Source organism: Loxodonta africana, chromosome 5, assembly GCF_030014295.1.
Source record: "Loxodonta africana isolate mLoxAfr1 chromosome 5, mLoxAfr1.hap2, whole genome shotgun sequence".
Taxonomy (NCBI): domain Eukaryota; kingdom Metazoa; phylum Chordata; class Mammalia; order Proboscidea; family Elephantidae; genus Loxodonta; species Loxodonta africana.
Genome location: NC_087346.1, coordinates 4156302 through 4178971, shown reverse-complemented (window position 1 = coordinate 4178971; position 22670 = coordinate 4156302). Strand labels below are relative to the sequence as shown.

Sequence of the window (22670 nt, the reverse complement as noted above, 5' to 3'; positions counted from 1 at the left end):
ACCAGACAGGGAGATCACAAAAATAAATCAAGAAAAAAAACGCTCAAAACAGGGAAACAGCGATGTTATTACGTAAAAGAAGACAACAATAAAGAGGGACTAAGAAATGTAACAATACACCTTCCATATGGAGAGGAAGACAAGATGATACAAAGAAACTAAAGATAGGTTTAAATTTAGAAAAATAGGAGTAAATAATAAGGTAAACACAAAGGAGACAAACTATCCTACACATCATGAGAAAATACAAGAAAAAAATAGAGACTCAGCAGAAACAAAATCAAAAACAACAAATATGAGGAAAAGACAATTTATAAAGATAATCTACTCAGCACAAAAAAATTTAGTGGGAAAAAGAAATTGTCAACGACACACAAAAAAATACATCAAAATTACAGCACGAAATTCATACCTATCCTTAATTATGCTGAATGTAAATGGACTAAATGCACCAATAAAGAGACAGAGAGTGGCAGAATGGATTAAAAAACACGATCCGTCTATATGCTGCCTACAAGAGACATAACTTAGAGACACAAACAAACTAAAACTCAAAGGATGGAAAAAAATACATCAAGAAAACATTCAAAAAAGAACAGGTGTGGCAATATTAATTTCTGACAAAATAGATTTTAAAGTTAAAACCATCAAAAAGGATAAGAAAGGAAACTAAATAATGATTAAAAGGACAACATATAGGAGGATATAACCATATTAAATATTTACGCACCCAATGGCAAGGCTTCAACATACATAAACTCTATCAGCATTGAAAAGTGAGATAGGCAGCTCCACAATAATAGTAGGAGACTTCAACACACCACTTTTGGTGAAGGACAGGACATTCAGAAAGAGGCTCAGTAAAGACACGGAAGATCTAAATCCCACAATCAACCAACTTGACCTCACAGACATATACAGAACACTCCACCCAACGGCAGCCAAGTATACTTTCCTTTCTAGTGCACATGGAACGTTCTCTAGAAGAGACCACATATTAGGTCATAAAGCAAGCCTTAGCAGAATCCAAAACACTGAAATATTACAAAGCATCTTCTCTGACCATAAGGCCATAAAAGTACGAATCAGTAACAGAAAAAGCAGGGAAAAGAAATCGAACACTTGGAAACTGAACAATACCCTGCTCAAAAAAAGACTGGAGTATAGAAGACATTAAGGATGGAATTAAGAAAGTCATAGAATCCAATGAGAATTAAAAACACTTCCTATCAGAACATTTGGGACATAGCGAAAGCAGTGTTCAGAGGTCAATTTATATCAATAAATGCACACATCCAAAAAGAAGAAAGAGCCAAAATCAAAGAATTATCCCTACAACTTGAACAAATAGAAAGAGAGCAACAAAAGAAACCCTCAGGTGCCAGAAGAAAACAAATAATAAAAATTAGAGCTGAACTAAATGAAATAGAAAACAGAAAAACAATGGAAAGAATTAGCAAGACCAAAAGCTGGTTCTTTGAAAAAAATCAACAAAATTGATAAACCACTGGCCAAAGTGGCAAAAGAAAAACAGGAGAGGAAGCAAATAACCCAAATAAGAAATGAGATGGGTGATATTGCAACAGACCCAACTGAAATTAAAAGAATCATATCAGATTACTATGAAAAATTATACTGTAACAATTTTGAAAATCTAGAAGAAATGGATGAATTCCTAGAAACACACTACCTATCCAAACTAACCCAAACCAAGGTAGAACAAGTAAATAGACCCATAACAAAAGAAGAGATTGAAAAGGTAATCAAAAAACTCCCAACCAAAAAAAAAAAAAAAAAGCCCTGGCCCAGACGGCTTCACTGCAGAGTTCTACCAAACTTTCAGAGAAGAGTTAACACCGTTACTACTAAAGGTATTTCAGAGCATAGAAAAGGACAGAATACTCCCAAACTCATTCTATGAAGCCAACACATCCCTGATACCAAAACCAGGTTAAAAAAAAAAAAAAACCAGTGCCAGGTAAAGACACCACAAAACAAGAGAATTACAGACCTATATCCCTCATGAACTTAGATGCAAAAATCCTCAACAAAATTCTAGCCAATAGAATTCAACAGCATATCAAAAAAGTAATTTACCATGACCAAGTGGGATTCATATCATGTATGCAGGGATGGTTCAACATTAGAAAAATAATTTATGTAAGCCATCATATAAATAAAAAACAAGAATCACATGATCTTATCAATTGCTGCAGAAAAGGCATTTGACAAAGTTCAACACCCATTCATGATAAAAAAAACTCTCAGCAAAATAGGAATAGAAGGAAAATTCCTCAACGTAATAAAGGGCATATACAAAGCCAATAGCCAACATCATCCTAAATGGAGAGAATCTGAAAGTACTCCCCTCAAGATTGGGAACGAGACAAGGATGCCCTTTATCACTGCTCTTATTCAACACTGTGCTGGAGGTCCTAGCCAGAGCAATTAGGCTAGATAAAGAAACAAAGGGCATCCAGATTGGCAAGGAAGAAACAAAAGTATCTGTGTTTTCAGATGACATGATCTTATACACAGAAAACCCTAAGGAATCCTCAAGAAAACTACTGAAACTAATAGAAGAGTTCGGCAGAGATCAGGGTACAAGCTAAACATACAAAAATCAGTTAGATTCCTCTACACCAACAAAAAAGCACATCAAAGAGGAAACCCCCAAATCAATACCATTTACAGTAGCCCCCAAGAAGATAAAATGGGGTGGAAAGAAGATAAAATACTTAGGAATAAATCTTACCAGAGATGTAAAAGACTTATACAAAGAAAACTACAATACACTTCTGCAAGAAACCAAAAGAGACCTACATAAGGGGAAAAACATACTTTGCTCATGGATAGGAAGACTTAACATTGTAAAAATGCCTATTCTACCAAAAGTCATCCATAGATTTCATGCAATTCCGATCCAAATTCCAATGACATTTTTTTAATGAGATGGAGAAACAAATCCCCAACTTCATATGGAAAGGAAAGAGGCCCCGGAGAAGTAAAGCATTACTGAAAAAGAAGAACAATGTGCGAGGCCTCACTCTATCTGATTTTAGAACCTATTATACTGCCATAGTAGTTAAAACAGCCTGGTACTGGTACAACAACAGATACATAGACAAATGGAACAGAATTGAGAATCCAGACATAAATCCATATTTGACAAAGAACCCAAATCAGGTAAATGGGGGAAAAGACAGTCTTTTTAACAAATATTGCTGGCATAACTGGATATCCATTAGTAAAAAAAATGAAACAGGACCCATACCTCACACCATGCACAAAAACTAACTCAAAATGGATCAAAGACCAAAACATAAAATCTAAAACGATAAAGACCTTGGAAGAAAAAATAGGGACAACGTTAGGAGCCCTAATACATGCCATGAACAGTATACAAAACATTACTAACAGTGCAGAAGAAAAATTAGATAACTGGGAGCTCCTAAAAATCAAACACCTATGCTCATGCAAAGACTTTACCAAAAGAGTAAAAAGATTACCTACAGACTGGGAAAAAGTTTTTAGCTGTGACATTTCTGATCAGCACCTGATCTCTAAAATCTACATCTTACTGCAAAAACTCAACTACAAAAAGACAAGTAACCCAATCAAAAAATCGGCAAAAGATATGAACAGTCACTTCACTTAAAAGAAGATTCAGGTAGCTAACAGATACATGAGGAAATGCTCAAGATCATGCAAATCAAAACTACAATGAGATGCCATCTCCATCCAACAAGGCTGGCATTAATCCAAAAAACACTAAGAAATGTTGGAAAGGTTGTGGAGAGACTGGAACACTTATAGACTGCTGGTGGGAATGTAAAATGGTACAATCACTTTGAAAATCGGTTTGGCACTTCCTTAAAAAAGTAGAAATAGAACTATCATACGATTCAGCAATCCCACTCCTTGGAATATTTCCTAGAGAAGTAAGAGCCTTTACACGAACAGATATATGCACACCCATGTTTATTGCAGCACTGCTTACAATAGCAAAAAGGTGGAAGCAACCAAGGTGCCCATCAGTGAATGAATGGATAAATAAATTATGGTATATTCACAGGATGCAAAACTAAGCGTAGGTAAAGAACAGTGATGAATCTGTGAAACATTTCATAACATGGAGGAATCTGGAAGGCAGTATGCTGAGTGAAATTAGTTGCAAAAGGAGAAATATTGTATAAGACCACTATTATAAGAACTTCAGAAATAGTTAAAACTGAGAAGAAAATATAATTTGATGGTTATGAGGCAGGGAGGGAGGGAGGGAGAGAGAGCGGTATTCACTAATTCAGTAGTAGATAAGAACTATTTTAGGTGAAGGGAAAGGCAATACACAGTACAGGCGAGGTCAGCACAACTGGACTAAAGCAAAAGCAAAGAAGTTTCCTGAATAAACTGAATGCTTCGAAGGCAAGCATAGCAGGGGCGGGGGTTTAGGACCGTGGTTTCAGGGGACATCTAAGTCAACTGTAATAATAAAATCTATTAAGAGAACATTCTGCATCCCACTTTAGAGAACAGTGTCTGGGGTCTTAAACGCTAGCAAGCGGCCATCTAAGATGCATCAATTGGTCTCAACCCACCTGGAGCAAAGGAGAATGAAGAACACCAAGGACACAAGGTAATTATGAGCCCAAGAGACAGAAAGGGCCACATAAAGCAGAGACTACATCAGACTTAGACCAGAAGAACTAGATGGTCCCCAGCTACAACTGATGACTGCCCTGACGGGACACAAGAGAGAACCCCTGAGGGAGCAGGAGAGCAGTGGGATGCAGACTCCAAATACTTGTAAAAAGACCAGACTTAATGGTCTGACTGAGACTAGAATGACCCCGGTGGTCATGGCCCCCAGAGCTTCTGTTGGCCCAGGACAGGAACCATTCCCAAAGCCAACTCTTCAGACAGGGATTGGACTGGATAATGAAATAGAATAAGATGCTGGTGAAGAATGAGCTTCTTGGATCAAGTTGACGCATGAGACTATGTTGGCATCTCCTATCTGGAGGGAAGATGAGAGGGCAGAGGGGGTTAGAGGCTGGCGGAATAGACAGGAAAAGAAAGAGTGGAGGGAAGGAGCGGGCTGTCTTATTCGGGGGAGAGCAATTAGGAGTATATAGCAAGGCTGATATAAATTTTTGTATGAGAGACTGACTTGATTTGTAAACTTTCACTTAAAAAATTAAAGCACAATAAAAATTTTTAAAAAAGGAAAAAAATAAAATAAGTACCAGAAGACTTTTTCTCTTCTATTCGTAATAAAGTCTATATTCTCACATTCAGTGGTAATATCTTTAAATCTAAAGGTCTCTTTCCCAAACACTAAATGCTCAGTAATTTTAGGAACAGCTTTTAGTAAAGCAAAGCTCAAAGAGCTATTATGGCTAATAAATTACATCCCACCTGGTCTTTGGATCAAACTATTAGAATATCTGAAAAAAGGAAAGGTGAGTTATAGTAAAAAAAAGTAAATGTATTCTTTCAAAACATAAAGATAACATTACTCATTCTCAGTTTTGATCATTAGCTATGATTTTACAATGAATTCATGAAAAAAAGAAAATAAAATCTTTAACTTCTTCAATTGTGGAGTTATACAAAGATAATCTTTACTCCATATCAAAAAACATCCAAGTATGTGAATTCTAGACAAGAAAAATAATTAAACAAGTAATGATGTTGACCTCATTTAGATACCTTGGTATTTTTCAGAGAAAGTGATGCCTAAGTGAGTTCATCAGAACACAAAATAGAGATACCAAAAAACCAAACCAAACCTGTTGCCGTTGAGTCGATTTCAATTCCTAGCCACCCTGTAGGACAGGGCAGAACTGGCCCATAGAGTTTCCAGGAAGCACCTGGTGGATTCCAACTGCTCAGTTTTTGGTTAGCTGCGGTAGCACTTTACCATTACATCACCAGGGTTTCCAAAATAGAGATAGTGTCATCTTAATTGAAATTAAGTGGTTCAGCTTTTTATTGAACGTGTTACAAAAGGAGTTGAGTCAAAAAGACCAAAGTCCATGTCATCATCTGACTCTTAAAGATACTTCTTTCTTTGCTTCTACTTTTCTCCTCAGCTTGGGCAACAGCAGAGGGGGCAGGTCTTCCCACTGGTGCAGTGTGGCTGCCCACTGCAGATGAGGCTGCCTTGGCTAGGGCCTTTGCAAACCAGCCATGCCAGAAAGGTTAACATTTTCAACGGCTGCTTTAATGAGGGCATTGATCTTAAGCTCCATGATAGTTACCTCATCGTTGTGGAGGATGAGGGCGGAGTAGATACGGGTTAGCTCAGAGATGGAGGCCATGGTGCCAGAGTGCTGGGCTGGCAGGAGCCGGGCACAACACTAGTTTCTAGACAAAGTGAGGACCTCACCCCAACGTGGCCTTAGCTTCCTTGGTAGAACCAAGTACCTTAGGGGAAGCTGAAGAAAAAAATGTTTGTTTAAATTTAAAACAGGAATTATGTTATTAGAATACGTGAGTGAGCATAACATAATACCCATGTGAAAGTAAGTGTTTTCCCAGTATTCTCTGGGGAGTCAGCCTCACCTGGACAGCTCTAGAGTCGGTATAAAAATAGTCTGTCAATGGTTAAAGCAGACTGAGAAATTGCAGTCCCGATTCCTCTGACTCATTTTTTAAATTACCTTTGAGCACAAGGGAATGCAGCTTGCTTTTAACTCAGTGGCTATGGGACAGCCATATTCCTCATGGAAAACACATGTAGGAGGTCATATTTCCTCATCTCAGCATGTGTCAGCCCTCTTAGAAAAACAGAGTGAAATGAAAGCAATTATTTCACCTCAGTTAATTTGTGAGTTTTCTCAATAAGGTTTCGGTTTCAAATTATATATATATATTTAATAAATTTACCAACATGTTGAGAATTTGAAGTGTGTGTGTGTGTGTGTGTGTGCGTGTGCGTGTGTGCGTTGACTCATGATTTCTTATGGGAATTTTGACTCTCAGTAAATAGCACAAATGATCCCAGCGCTGGCTTTAGCTAAATCAAAAAATAAAATATACAATTAAAAAAGAAAAAAAAAACTTAGAACTGGACTCATTATGTGGAAGGCTGAGAAAAAAATTACACAATTTTGCTGAATGAAAAACTTAACAAAGGCAAGTCTGCACTGAGGGAAAGAATTTTCAGAGCCAGTTACAGAAGGTATCCCAGAAAGTCAACCCCTTGCCATCTCTAACCATCTGTTTGTCTCCTCCTTCGATGTTGTTTCACCCTTTCTCTAAATTGTCTTCAAATTATCACTGACCAAGTAGCTATAGGACCCCCAATGGCACAGTGGTTAAGAGCTTGGCTACTAACCAAAAGGTCAGCAGTTCGAATCCACCAGCTGCTCCTTGGAAATCCTATGGGGGAAAAAAAATGGTAGGCCCTTTTTAATAAAGAAGGTAAAAACAGAGTCCTTGATATAAAGAAATTTACACTCTCATTGGGAAAAAAAAATTCATATTAAAAAAAGAAACTAAAGTGTATTGAGAGCTTATTATATATATTTCACTCATATTTTCACATGAACTATGTGAATAGAACATTCTAAACATCCTTTGAGGTAAAGGTTATTAAGATACTGTTCTGAATACAATGACTCTAAAATTCCAAGAAGCCCTAGGTCACTACTAACAAATGTCAGACCTAGGTTTTGAACATCAAGATTGTACCTCGAAGCCAGAGTTCTTTGTTTTATACCAAGCTCCTCTCCTCTGCTCTGCTACTCTTTTCTTTACCCATTTTTTTTGCTACTTTTTTCACCGTCTACCTTTGATTCCTTAAGGAGGTATATGCTCAAAAAGGTAATATGGCAATATGTCCCCAGTTGTCTTAGTTATCCAGTACTGCTATAACAGAAATACCACAAGTGGATGGCTTTAACAAAGAGAAATTTATTCTCTCACAGTCTAGTAGGCGAAGTCCAAATTCAGGGCATCAGCTCCAGGGGAAGACTTTCTGTGTTAGCTCTGGAGGAAAGTCGTCATCATCAATCTTCCCCTGAATCTAGGAGCTTCTCAGCACAGGGACTCTGGGTTAAGAGGATGCTCTCTGCTTCTGGCACTAGTTTCTCGGCAGTATGAGGTCCCCCTGTCTCTCCGTTTGCTTCTCTTATGTCTCAAAAGAGATTGATTTAAGACAAAATTTAATCTTGTAGATTGAGTCCTTCCTCATTAACATAACTGCTGATAATCCCACTTCATTAACAAAAGGCAGGATTTACAACACATAGAAAAACCACATCGAATGACAAAATGGTAGACAATCAAACAATGCTGGGAATCATGGCCTAGCCAAATTGATACACATTTTTGGGAGGCACAGTTCAATCCATAACAGCAGAGGAATAATAGAAGCCAATTTTTCACACAAGCACAAAACAGACAGAGGTAGATTCTCTATGAGTCTAGAGGAAATTGAGAGGGCACTTCCCTCAGATAAGTTGTATAATACCATCACCTCCGCACTGGAAAATCTCTTGTATTTTTTAAGACTTAGCTTAACTGGCCTTTTTTAAATATTATATTTAAAGATGATCAAGTGAAATTAAAGACGGTCAGAGATTCTTAAACCAAAATTTTATATATTAGCTTATTGTTGCATTTTGTTATTTAAACAACACATTGTCTAAGAATATACTAACTGAAATGAACATACAGTAAGAAAGCTACCATGCTCTCTGGGAAGATAGTGTACAAAAAGAAAGCAAGAGCTTCATATTTAAGTTCTGTAAACTACTGGTAACATCTAAATGACTGAGAGATCTGATATTGCCAAGACAAGTTAGTGTTTTTATCACCTATTTGTCCTATTTCATATTAAGCTCATTCTAATGGAATTAACTGGACTTGAAGTCACAATATCTGCGTTCCTTTCACGCCCTTTGTATATCAGTTGTGTGATTTGGGAAAATTTGTTGTACTCACTATTGACCTATGTGCCACTGGCTGCAAAATGGGAGCAGCAATATATACATATATATATATATACATATATATATCTTGTAAGCTGTCACAATATTTGATGAGACAAGGTCAGCCCTGGTGGCACAGTTATGTGCTTGGCTGCTAACTACAGGTTATCAGTTCAAAGCTGTCCAGCAGCTCCTCAGGAGATAGACCTGATGATCTGCTTCCATAAGATTACAGCCAAGAAAACCCTGTGGGGTAGTTCTGTTCTGTCATACTGGGCTGCTATGAGTCAAAATCGACTCAAAGGCACCCAACAACAACGACAAACAATACTTTGCACTTAGCTTAGTGAATGTTACTTGACATTGAAGATAGTTTCTTCACCAACAACTTTAAACTTAGTCCATCTGCCATCTTTGCCATATATTACTGGTCATTTTCCTAGGATAGATCTTGGCTGCTTAGACAGTTTATACACAGTGAGCAAAACTGAAACTAAGACATAAAGGGAGAGAGAAGGACCGCATATAAACCAGCATTGTATTACTTTAAACAGTGTGATGAGGCTTCAGGGTGCTGACGAGTATCAGCAGCACTTAGAGTAATTTGACAAGCAGATAAAAGACACAGGCATGTTAGACAAAATCTAGATTACTGCTACAACCATAAACAGCAATACAAAGAAATGTACCATCTAAGTATGGTGTCTGTAACCTGAAATCAGCATCACCGTTCTTACCAGTATTAATCACATCAATTCCTAAATTCATTTCAGGGTTTTGGCTACATAGCAATGAAAGAGCTCATCTATAACCATATCCCTGTGCCTCTCCGTCAACATCACATGCGCTGAAGCTCCTGCAAGTCTCTGAGTTCAACTAAAGCCAATTCTGGTTTCTTTGAAATAGTTATCCTCATCTTTGAAAAATGAGAGATGCCAAGTTGGGGATATTAGACAAGGCTTAAGTTGCTATCAGGCACTGCCTTCTGTATGTGCTGCCAAACAGAGATTCGCTGTATTTTCACTTTCATTTGAAAAGAAATGTAATATAGTGTTGGTCAAGGTGCCATGGTATCACACTATTAATCAAGATTTCTCTCTCTTTTTTTTTTGCTCCAGTTAAAACTCTAAGGAGCCCTGGGAGCACAACGGTTATGCACTTGGCTCTAACTTTAACACTGATGGTTCGAACCCACCCAGCATCTCTGTGGGAGGAAAACCTGGCTGTCTGCTCTTGTAAAGATTTGTTATGGTTATGTGCTGTCGAGTCTGTTCCAACTCACAGCAACCCTATGTACAACAGAACAAACCTCTGCCCAGTCCTAGGAAACCCAATGGGGGAGTTCTGCTTTTTCACATGAGGTCTGTACCATTTGCAATAGACTCGACAGCAGCCAATAACAACAACAGTTAAAACTCTAAAGAACAGAATACATAAAAACTAAGCTGAAATATCATGAAATTCTAAATTTTAAAAGGAGGAATGTGACTAAACTGATTTCCACTTCTCTAATTTTACCTGCTACCACCTGTCTGTCAATTTGTAGAACAGTGGTGGCTTCCATGTTACTGTGATGCTGGAAGCTATGGCACCACTGTTTAAATACCAGCAGGGTCACCCCCGATGATCGAGTTTCCGCAGAGCTTCCAGACTAAGGCAAAGAAAGGCCTGGCAATCTACTCCTGAAAATTAGCCAGTGCCAACCTTATAAGTCACAATAGAACATTGTCTGCTTCACTTGCTTTGGACACATCAGGAGGGAGCTACCGCTACAGGAGAATGCTTTCTTTGGTGAAGTGGAGGGCCAATGAAAGCAGGGGAGACCCTTGAGGAGAAGGATTAGCACAGTACCCAAGAGGGTGGGCTTGAACATGCCAGCAATCATGAGGACGACACAGGACCAGGCCACATTTCACTCTGTTGTACAAAGAGTCTCCATGAGTAGGAGTAGACTCATCAGCAGCTATCCCTCTATCTGTCTGTCTGCCTATCTGTCTATTTGTCTGTCTGTCTGTCTATTTGTCTATCATCTATCTCTATCTACCTATCACCTGTCTACTACCTACATTCCTATCTTTAAATATTATTCAATATTTATTAGATTACTATTGATAATATGTGCATTATCTATGAGCACGTTATGTGTGCCAGAATGTGTCTTAGAGGCGTTTAATAATCAGCAGGACCACAATGTTCTGAGGTAGATACTCTTGTGTGAAAGGTGTGGAACCGGAGGCTCAGAGTAAGTGTATCCTCTAAGGGTTTGATACAAGTAAGCAGCTGAACATAGACATGAACCGCTGCTACTAATGCTGGGACCCGAGCACTTTAGTTTGTAAAAAAAAGTAACTTCTGATTATTTTCCAGGGTTCTGTTCGTGTAAAATGATCTTCTTTGCATGCTTTGAATATTTTCTAAGTTGAGGAACTTATATATCCAATAAGTTTTTGCAAAACCTGTTGTTAAAAAGAAAAGAGGTAGGGACGAGAAGCAGGCGAGTTAGAACACTGAATTATTTCTGAACAGAGAGATATTATTTCATCACCACGTACTAAATGAACAGAATATACTAAGTGCTTTTGTTATAATTATGATGCCTGTGTTTTATTTCTAAGTTTTTTTATTTAAGTTACCTATTTTGAGGTGTAACATTTAGGCCAATTTAGATTACTTTTATTTTTCTAATAATCAGTTCCTTTCTCTGTAGAGAATAAGGTTAGGTAATCTTGGGGACTCGATGGCACTGGGTAATCTTGGGGAGCATCTAATGCATTTCTGATTTTTCACTTTTTTGGAAAGAGATAAGAAAAAACAAGAGTAGTAAATGTACAATATATTTTGGTGAATAACATAATTGTTGTTGTTAGGTGCCATGGAGTCAGCTCTGACTCATAAGGACCCTAAGCACAACAGAAGGAAATACTGCTGGTCCTGTACCATCCTCGCAATTGTCGCCATGTTTCAGCCCATTGTTGCAGTCACTGTATCAGTCTACCTCATTGAGGGTCTTCTTCTTTTTCGCTGACCCTCGTCATGCTTGGTAAAGTAGAGAGTCAGCAGAAAAGAGGAAGAGCCTCTATGGGATGGATTGACACAGTGGCTGCACCGATGGAACCAAACATAACAATTATTATGAGGATGGCACAGGGCCGGGCAGTGTTTTGTTTTGTTCGTAAAGTTGCTGTGAGTCAGAACAGACTTGAAGGCACCTAACCACAATGACAGCTACTTTATCAAGCATGATTTCCTTTTCAAGGGACTCCTCATCCCATGTCCAAAATATATGAAACAAAGCCTCACCACCCCTGCTTCTAGGGAGCATTCTGGCTGTACTTCCTCCAAAACAGACTTGTTCATTCTTCTGGCAGTCCATGGTATATTCAATATTCTTTGCCAACACCACAATTCAACTGCATCAATTCTTTGTTCTTATTCATTGTCCAGCTTTCACATGCATATACGGTGATTGAAAATATCATGGCTTGGGTCAGGCACCTTAGTTCTTGTTAAGGGTTGAATTATGTCCCCCTGAAATGTGTGTCAGCTTCGCTAGCCCGTGATTCCCAGTATTGTGTGATTGTCCACCATTTTGTCATCTGACATGATTTTTCTATGTGTTGTAAATCCTACCTCTATTAGGTCAATGAGGCAGAATTAGAGGCAGTTATGTTAATGAGGCAGGATTCACTCTATATAATTAGGTTTTTTCTTGAGCCAATCTCCTCAAAAGAGAGAAGCGAACAGAGAGACAGGGGACCTCATACCGCCAAGAAAGAAGCGTCAGGAGCATAGCACGTCCTTTGGACCTGGGGTCTTGCACTGAGAAGCTCCTAGACCAAGAGAAGATTGATGGCAAGGACTTTCCCCAGAGCTGACAGAGAAAGAAAGCCTTCCCCTGAAGTTGGCACCCTGATTTCAGACTTCTAGCTTCTTAAACTGTGAGAGAACAAACTTCTGCTTGTTAAAGTCATCCACTTATGGTATTTCTGTAATAGCAGCACTAGATAACTAAGACAGTCCTCCAAGTGACATCTTTCTTTTCAACACTTTAAAGAGGTCTTTTGCAGCAGATTTGCCAAATGCAATATGTTGTTTGATTTCTTGACCGCTCCTTTCACGGGCATTGATTGTGGATCCAAGTAAAATGAAATCCTTGACACTTCAATCTTTTCTCCATTGATCATGATGTTGCTTATTGGTCCAGTTGTGAGGATTTTTGTTGAGGTGTAATACATACTGAATGCTGTCACCTTTGATCTTCATCAGTAAGTGCTTCCAATCCTCTTCACTTTCAACAAGCAGTGTTGTGTCATCTGCATATTGCAAGTTGTTAGTGAGTATTCCTCCAATCCTGATACTGCATTCTTCTTCATATAGTCCTGCTTCTTGGATTATATGCTCAGCATACTCATTGAGTAAATATGGTATAAATATGGTGAAAGGGTACAACTCTGACACATGCCATTCTTTATTTTGAACTACACAGTATCCCCTTGTTCTGTTGGAATGACTGCCTCTTGGTCTACGTACAGTTTCTGCATGAGCGCAATTAAGCATTCTGGAATTCTTGTTCTTCGCACTGTTATCTATAATTTGTTTTGATCCACACAGTTAAATGGTTTGTGTGGTCAATAAAATGCAGGCAGACATCTTTCTGGTATTCTCCGTTTCAGCCCAGATCCGTCTGACATCAGCAATGATTTCCTTCGCTCCACGTCCTCTTCTGAACCCAGCTTGAGTTTCTGGCAGTTCCCTGTCATTGCACTGCTGCAACTGTTTTTGAATTATCTTCAGCAAAATTTTATTTGTGTGTGATATTAATGATATTGTTTGATGATATCTACTTTCTACTGGATCACCTTTCTTTGGCGTGGACACAAATATGGATCTCTTCCAATCAGTTGGCAGGTAATTCTCTTCCAAATTTGTGTGGCATAGACTAGTGAGCGCTCCCAGCACTGCATCTCCTCGTTGAAACACCTCAGCTGGTATTCTATCAGTCCCTGGAGCCGCGTGTTGGCGGTGCCTTCAGAGCAGCTTGGACCGCTACCTTCAGTACCGTCAGTTCCTGATCATATGCCACTCCTGAGACTTTGTATATTTAGGCAGAAAGAAATTAAAACCACTTATTTCATTCTAGGTGATCTATTTCTGACAGTAACTAGACATGATAACTATGCTTTAGGCTTCATAGGAAAACATATATATTTTCAAAGACTTCAGAAATCTTGTTACTATTCTCAAAGGAATGATTTTTTTTTTTTTTCTGTAACTTGAAAGTTAGAATGTGAAAAATCCTGTGGGAAATATATAGCAAGGAAAGGAGGAAAGCATGGTGGGGGAGGGTTGACGTGGAGTCATAAACGATTTCACCAAGAAGACGTTATATGAGCAGAAGGTGGAAGGGTGTGAGAAAACCTGAGGAAAAAACATTCCAGACTGACAGAACAGCTGGTAAAAAGGTCCTGAGGCAGGAGCGTGATTAATGTATTTGCAGAATGGGAAGGGAGCCAGCGTGGCTAAGACAAAGTTAAAGATGCAGTGGGTGACTAGGTTTTTCACAAGTTTTTGCGTACTGAAGGAAAAGATATGACATAAAGTGTATTACAGTGTTACTGTGGATGCTATGTTAAGAATATAACTTAAGGGCAAGAATGGAACCAGGGAGACAAATGAGATTATCATAATAATACAATATAGAAACAATGGTGGCTTGGAGTAAAATGGTAGCAATGGAATTGGTTAGACACTGGACGTATTTCAAAAGTAAAATCAACAAAAATTGCTGGTGCCTTAGATGTGTGGTGTGAGAAACAGAGAAAGGTGAATGATGAGTTCAAGATTTTGGGCCTGAGAGAGTAGAAGAAGAGACTTGTTGTTAATGCAGATGGGCAAGTTTGTGGGGGAAGCAGATTTAGTGGGTGAAGATCAGTAATTTCGTTTTGACCATGTGAAGATTGAGATACCTATTAGATAAAAACACAAGAAAATTGTGAGTTCCAAAGATGGAGCTCTGGGGCTCCCAACTTTAGGTGATAGGGACTTTTGGAAAAGTCAGCGATGTAGTCCGAGAAGGAGCTGTCAACGAGCAGCAGTGCGAGCAGCAGAGTGTGTTTTTTGGATGCCAAGGGAAAAGCAGAATTTCAAGGAGGCAAGTCTGTGTATTTCAGAATAGGTTGGACAATTCATTCTGTCTGAAGTAAACACTTGGTAACTTAGCTCATCCTGTAATCTTAAAGACTTTTAAATATGCCTTGTATGTCTGTGATTCATGTTTAATATTTTGACACACCATTATTAACACAGCTTAGCAGATCAGGATTAAATATATAATATTGGTCAATAGCTGTACCACTTGCTGTTTGTGAAATAAGTGACCAAAATTATCCACCTATTCTTAAAACAGAAATGCCAGACTCTGCCCCCTTTGTCTCATGGAACATGATCAGCATGACAGTATGTTGTATTGTATAGAACATAAATGAAGGGAAAGTCAAACATTTTACCATAATTAACAGAAACTTTTTTGAATGTGCCGAAGCGTGTTTATATTATGTCTTTAGGCATAGCCTGAAATTCCTTATATACAAACATGTAAGTTAGGAACGTTGATGTGCTTTCTCAAAAAAGTATGAATTGCATCATGACAGAATTTGACATAAGCTCCTTAGAAGGTAGGCTCCTCAAACGTCCTTAAAATAGAACATGGGTGCATAGAACTATATCTACTTTACTAAAGAGAGAAAAACACAATCACATTATGAGCTTTTTTACGATGAGAGTTTCAATAAATTACTAACAATTATCATGGTGTGGATACGTGAGAATACATGTAGGAACACAAGTTTATTTGACTGTATTATGACTCATTGTGACAAAATAAAATAATGTAGTCCGTTGGCCATTAGGAATAATAGGACTAATTTTAAAACTGGTGACAAAAGATAAATAGCTGTAGTGTAAATTTTCAGTTCTAAAGATAAATAACTGTAGTGTACGTTTTCAGTTCTTAGCACCATATTTGGAGAATAAGGAGAGCCTTTCTCTCACAGGAATTGGTCTGGTTGCCTGTCTGTGAAAAGTTTCATATTCCAAGAACATCCGGCTCCCCAGATTCCTTCCTTGCTGCCCCCGTCTTGTACCCTGTCACTTCTTAGCCCCACCTTACTCCCTTGCCCCTTTAACACTGAACGTAAATCAGTTTCATCTGCTCTCTCTAGATTTTCTTTCTTCTCTTCCTCTTTCAAGCTTTCCCTTTCCCTCTCTGCCTTTGTAAGTTGGTCTCTCCTGCACCATATGGCAGCTGAGAGAAGGGGAGAGCAATGATCTGGCTCTGAACAAAAGGGGCTGTGGTGTCGAAGCGGCCCATGAATGCATGAGACACAGTCATGTATAGAAGGGCCTCCAGCCCTGTCACTGACCAAAGAGAAGGCTGACAGTGCTGACTCTGTAGAGACAGAGAAAAGAGAGAGTGCCTGGGCCTCATATGTAAACTCTTCCTCTCAGGGTTTTGCTTTTCCTCCAGTTTTCTTTTCTTTTGGTTCTGTGCCCAAATCTTATTAGCTTATTAATGACAGAGTCAGTATGTGGCACCACAAGAAATTAAAGCAGGCTACCTTATTCAGACACGTTTAATTAGCCCCAAACAGCATATCAAGAATTACAGTATTGAAATACGGAAGGGGAAAACAGATCCATTTCAAGAAGACAGTACCCCCTTTTCTCCTTTTCTTCTGAAGAATTAATGTATAAAAAAAACAAAAACAAACCCACTGCTGTAGAGTCAAATCCAACTCATAGCAACCCTATAGGACAGAGTAGAACTGCCCCATAGAGTTTCCAAGGAGCGCCTGGTGGATTCAAATTGCTGACCTCTTGATTAGCGGCAGTAGCGCTTAACCACTATGCCACAAATTAAGATCAACAAATTCATATTGTCTTGTGGATTAGACATTTATTTCCAAGCAAGCTGTACCACTTTTTTTTTTTTTAGTTCAACATAATATCACATGAAATTTAGGTAACTCACGAATAAAAAGGCACCTGGATAACACAGGAGGATGCAGGCATTGCAATGAGAATTCTCTCTGATTACAACGAGTTAACTGTAGTTCTTAAGATTATGCCTTTCATTATTTATTGTATCACATAAGGAGGGTACATTCTCACTGTTTTCCATCTTTCCTAGTTCTTGTTTTTCCTTTTTTTTTTTTTAATTGTGTTCCTCTCCTGTGCCTGGGCATGCATAATTTTGTTCAGTGAAGAAATTCTGCAAATCAGACACACCATTTTTATTAGTGAAGTTAACACCATGCTAGAAGAATAGTAAATTCAAGCTGTGAATCCACCGGCTTTCAGGAGACTCATTTTTTCTGTTCCATATGAAATAAACATCTACTACAGGGAAAGAGTTGAATATAACTATCTACATTTATGAAGGAACATTTTCTACTTTATTGCTGTAGGCTATTACTGGCCTTAGAGGCTGATGTTGATTTTGTTTGACTCAAAATAAGAGTATAATAAATGGTAGAGCAGGTATCCTCCACCTCTCTCAACCACCCATCCACCTACCACCCACCCACCCACTCACCCACCCATCGAGGCATTCTGGATCACAAAACACCAGGCCCCTGAGGTTATTTAAAGAAACCTGGGCAGGCTTCCAAATTCTGATGTCTCTGACCTTTCACAAGTAAGCAACAATTACAGTTCCTTGTGCAATAAATCAATGAACATGTGTAGAACACTTCAACAATGCCGTGTACTTTTCTACCTAAATCTTGAAGAATAGAGTGGAGGTTATGTAGCTCAATTCAACACCTTATCTGCATTCATCACAGAACTTCTTTTCAGAAACATCTTTTACAACAAAGAACCCTTCCTTCTCTTTTTTCAGCAATAACGTCATTTAATATCTGTGAATAATGCATACAACTTTCAAAAAATCCATATATAGCACCTCTCGTTGGACTATGCAGTCTGAAAGGGATGGTTATCTGTCAAAAGATTAAAAAAAAAAAATGGCACTGGCTTTTCGGTTAAGTTCTTTGTAAATTCTCTTTTGAAATGAACGTAAATACTTGGTCTGACATGAAACACTCATTAAAGAACTAAAATAAATACAGAGCCAAGAGCTGATGGTGCCTACATTTAGCAAATATCAGGCTCTGTATGTTTCTACAGGCAGTAAGAGTTATGTGGTACACCATCATCTGCCAGAAATACTTATATAGAGAGGACCCTCTGTGGTACAAACAGAAAGTAAGAAACAAAGCAACTATTCAGCCTTTTCTATTCACTGCACCCACATCTGTTTACATGGCCTCTGCCTGGTCTTGAAAGGTTTTGTCCTCCCACCTCCATTTTATTATACACAGCTCTGAGCGGCTGGCTGCTTGGAAGACTTTTTTTTTTCCCCCTGAAGAGCTAGGGATTCAAATCTGTTTTGTGAAACAAAAATCTGAAAAACAGGCTTAGAGATAGCAGTTGGTCCTATTTTATAGTCTATCCAGTTGGGGTTCTAATGAGGGGATGACTATAAACTCCAGTCCTCTCATTTATTTTTAAAGTAAACTTAACAAACACGATCTGTTTCTTTTGGAGGCTAGCAAACTATGCTATTTTCCTAGTTCTGCTCATTACTAAATGTTGGTTTGCCACCTTTGGTATGACACAAAAATCGTATTTAAAAAAATCCCCTGCTAGTGAAATTTTAAGAAATGAACTTGCTATCTGAGATAAAATATTGCAGAGAACTCACTATATGAATACTTTATAACATATTACATTTTCAATATACTTTACATTTTGTAAAGTGGTTTTACACATGTTATCTCATCAGATCTCCAAAAAAAACAAAAACCAGAAAAACCCTAAGGAGGGTAGGACAGGTATTACTATCACTATTTAATAAAAGAAAAACTAAGTCCACAGAAAAAGCAATGGAGCCCCTCCACACCATCAAAACGTAGTTTGTTTTTGTATTGACTTAAAAGCCAGATTACCACCTTCTGAATTGTGTATATATTGCTTTATACACTTTTATTTTAAGAATTAGTTATGGGTCGGATAAACTCCAATCTTCTTTGTTTTTAAAATTCTATGATTCATGATCAGATCCATGCTGAATGAGGTATGAAAGACATTATGTTGAAAATTATTGCACTCATTTAAATGTTAAAACAATTGAAGTCTAAATGATTTACCTTTTAAACATACTTATATAAAGATAGACATCAAATTTACTTTTCCCTGCTCTTTTAAATTTTACTGGATTGTTTCAATGTAATAAGTAATTGCAGAAACAGAGAAGAAAATCAAGACAAGGGAACCCAAGGTTGAGAAGGGAGAGTGTTGACATGCTGTGGGGTTGTTAACCAATGTCATAAAACAATATGTGTACTAAGAGTTCAATAAAAAGCTAGTTTGTTCTCTAAACCTTCATCTAAAGAACAATAAAAAAAAAAAAAGGCAAAAAGAAAATCAAGACAAGACACTTAGGTAATAGAGTCACAAGTCAGAGGTACCGGGTTTATTCCCGATTCTACCGCTTTCTAACTAGGTGACCTTGTCTTGTATGTGCTAACTTGTGTATGTGTATTAACTCAGGTGTGGCAAGGAGATACTCTAGTTAACCGTCGACCACAAGTGCAGTGATATTTAAATCAGCTACTACCTGTGAAGACCAAATGGTAAATTATATAGCACTCTGCCAATATCTGTCTCTGCCATTACCTTTGATTGTTTCTAAATGGTTAAGCAGCTGATTTCAAATGGACAAATCCAACTTTGAAATGTTTGAAAACTAAACTCTGAAATCCAGTAATAGCAACAGGAGAAGAGAGCTTATCAAAGAAATTCTGAAAGTATGCCGCTTGTCTCCTCTTGGTTTAGACAAAACTTAAAAAAAAAACAAAAAAAACTCCCTTTACTCCCGGTAACACTAGCACACAGTCAAGGAAGCCTGTTTATATAGATGCTGCGCCAGCATACTCCTCATGCCGTGTTTTAGCCAACAAGTATTCTCTGAATGAACAGCTATGGCCTAGGAAATAAAAAAAGCCAGGGAGAAGTCAGAACTTAATAACTTTAGAAATCACAGGTAGGAAATTTTATCAAAGAAAAGAACTTTAGAGATGTCTCCCAGTCGAAAGCAGCTATGTGATATATTTCTTTATTTTGAATTATTTTTATTATTAATCAGATCTCACAAAATATAAATCATTTGTGGTGAATTGATATTCAAGAGATAGCACACTCTCCTGCAGAATATGCTGGTAAAATTGAAAATGGAAGGTCAGTCTTCAGCAGCCATAATATAGAAGATATTTCCAATCTTGCCTCATGGTCAGCTGGAGTGTGTGAAAAAAGATACAAAACTTAACTGTAAGCTAAATAGACATTTTTTCTTTCATTCCGAAAAATAAAAAATTATTTCAGGAAACGTCAAACATAATGTTAAAAAAAGATAAAAGGCAGAAAAAGGGAGACGTGTGGGGGGGAATGTATATAGTTGCCAAACTGGAATTCAAAACCATGTGTAAATTTTTAGAAGTTAAAAGATAAAAACAACAACAAAGATAATTGGTATTTCCTGAGCTTAAGGACTGACCTCAGCAGGACACATGGTTTCATTTTGAGGTCTATAGTTTCTTATGGAAATGCTACTATTTCTGTAGGCATCTTTTTTTAAGGGAGTGGGGAAGCTAACTAATTAAACCAGGGTTGGTTTTTGGTTCAGCTGATCTTGATTTTAGCTTATCTTTTCCTCTTCACATTTTTACATTGTAAATTAAATCAATCTTTGAAAAAAATAGTTACAAGTAGGGGAAAATACTAAAGCATTTAAAAACTCCACTGTCTGATACACATTTCAAATTGTTTTAAAACTATTTATACTTTATATATTATAATGTTGAAAGCATTACAAATCTTCTTTGATGTATTTCATTGCTAATGTAGTCAGGAAGTTGTGGCATCATATAAATCAAGTCAGTGTTGCCTCTGTGATGCATCCAAACAACTAAGCAAAGTAAAACTTCAAAATTTGTCAAGGGAAGTGGTGTTTTGGGGGCAGTATTAGTTTTCTTTTTTATTAGACAGCCTATATACAACCCTAACATGACTTTTAAATCCAGAGCCATGTCAGCTCATTCCTTAAACACCTACACAAACATCACAAGGAATTATGTTAGGTCGAATATACGAATATGTATATAACATCATGTCTTTCAACTACAATGATCCATTTGGTATGGCAGTTATGTCAAATTGACATTTAAAATTCTTACAACAGAATGTACTTAGTGTTATATAGTAGAAGTACATGGAAAACAAGAGGAAATTTTTAATTTTGCTAAGTACATAACTTCAAACAGTTAAATCATACTTAAAAAGTAGAACAGGAGAATTGTTATTTTGATCCCATTCAAAAGCAGATTTTACAAGAGCAATATATATATATACTATAAAAAATTATATATATATACCATTGCTGTCGAGTCAATTCCGACTCACAGCAACCTATAGGACGGAGTAGAACTGCCCCATAGGGTTTCCAAGGAGCAGCTGGAGGATTTGAACTGTCGGCCTCTTGGTTAGCAGCCAAGGTCTTAACCACTGCGCTACATACATATCCAGAAAACTCCATGTCTTCTTCTGAATCCAGTTTGAATTACTGGCAGTTTGATGTAGATATACATACTTCTGCAATTGTTTTTCAATTATCTTCAGCAAAATTTTACTTGCTAGCGATGTTAATGATAACGTTTGATGATTTCATCATGCTGTTGGATCACTTTCTTTGGAATGGGCACAAATATGAATCTCTTTCAGTTGGTTGGCCAAATTTCTTGGCATAGAGGAATAAGAGCTTCCAGCCTAGAATCTGTTTGTTGATACATCTCAATTGGTATTCTGTTAATTCCTGAGCCTTGTTTTTTGCCCATGTTTTCAGTGTAGCTTGGACTTCTTCCATCAGTACTATTGGTTCTTGATCCAATGCTGCCTCCTGAAATGGCTGGACGTCAACCAATTCTTTTTGGTACAGTGACTTTGTGTATTCTTCCCATCTTCTTTTGATGCTTCCTGTATCATTTAATATTTTGCCCATAGGATCCTTTAGTATTGCAACTCTAGGATTGAATTTTTTCTTCAGTTCTTTCAGCTTGGGAAATGCCAAGCGTGTTCTTTCCTTTTGATTTTCTAACTCCACGTCTTTGCACATTTCGTTATAATTTTCTTCTCCAGCCACCATGTGAAATTTTCTGTTCAGCTCTTTTGTTTCCTCATTTCTTCCATTCGCTTTAGCTACTGTATGTTCAAGGGCAAGTTTCAGGGTATCTACTGACATACACTTTGGTCTTTTCTTTCTTTCATGTCTTTTTAATGACTATTTTCTTTCTTCATACCTGATGTCCTTGATATATCCCACAACTCGTCTGGTCTTCTGCCACTCATGTTCAGTGCATCAAATCTATTCTCGAGATGATCTCTAAATTCAGGTGGAGTATACTCAAGGCCATAATTTGGGTCTTGAGCATTTGTTTGAATTTGCTTCAGCTTCACCTTGAACTTCCATGTAAGCAATTGGTGATCTGTTTCATAGCCCACCCCTGGCCTTGTTCTGACTGATGATACTGAGATTCTCCATTGTGTCCTTCTGCAGATGTAGTCGATTTGAATCCTGTGTATTCCATCTGGCAAAGTCCATGTGTATAATCACTGTTT

General features: G+C 37.8%; 1 pseudogene; it reads right to left on the bottom strand.

The window, feature by feature from the left end:
• Window positions 1-5983: 5983 nt before the first annotated feature.
• On the bottom strand, window positions 5984-6536 carry LOC111750782 (large ribosomal subunit protein P1-like; annotated as a pseudogene).
• Window positions 6537-22670: the final 16134 nt, after the last annotated feature.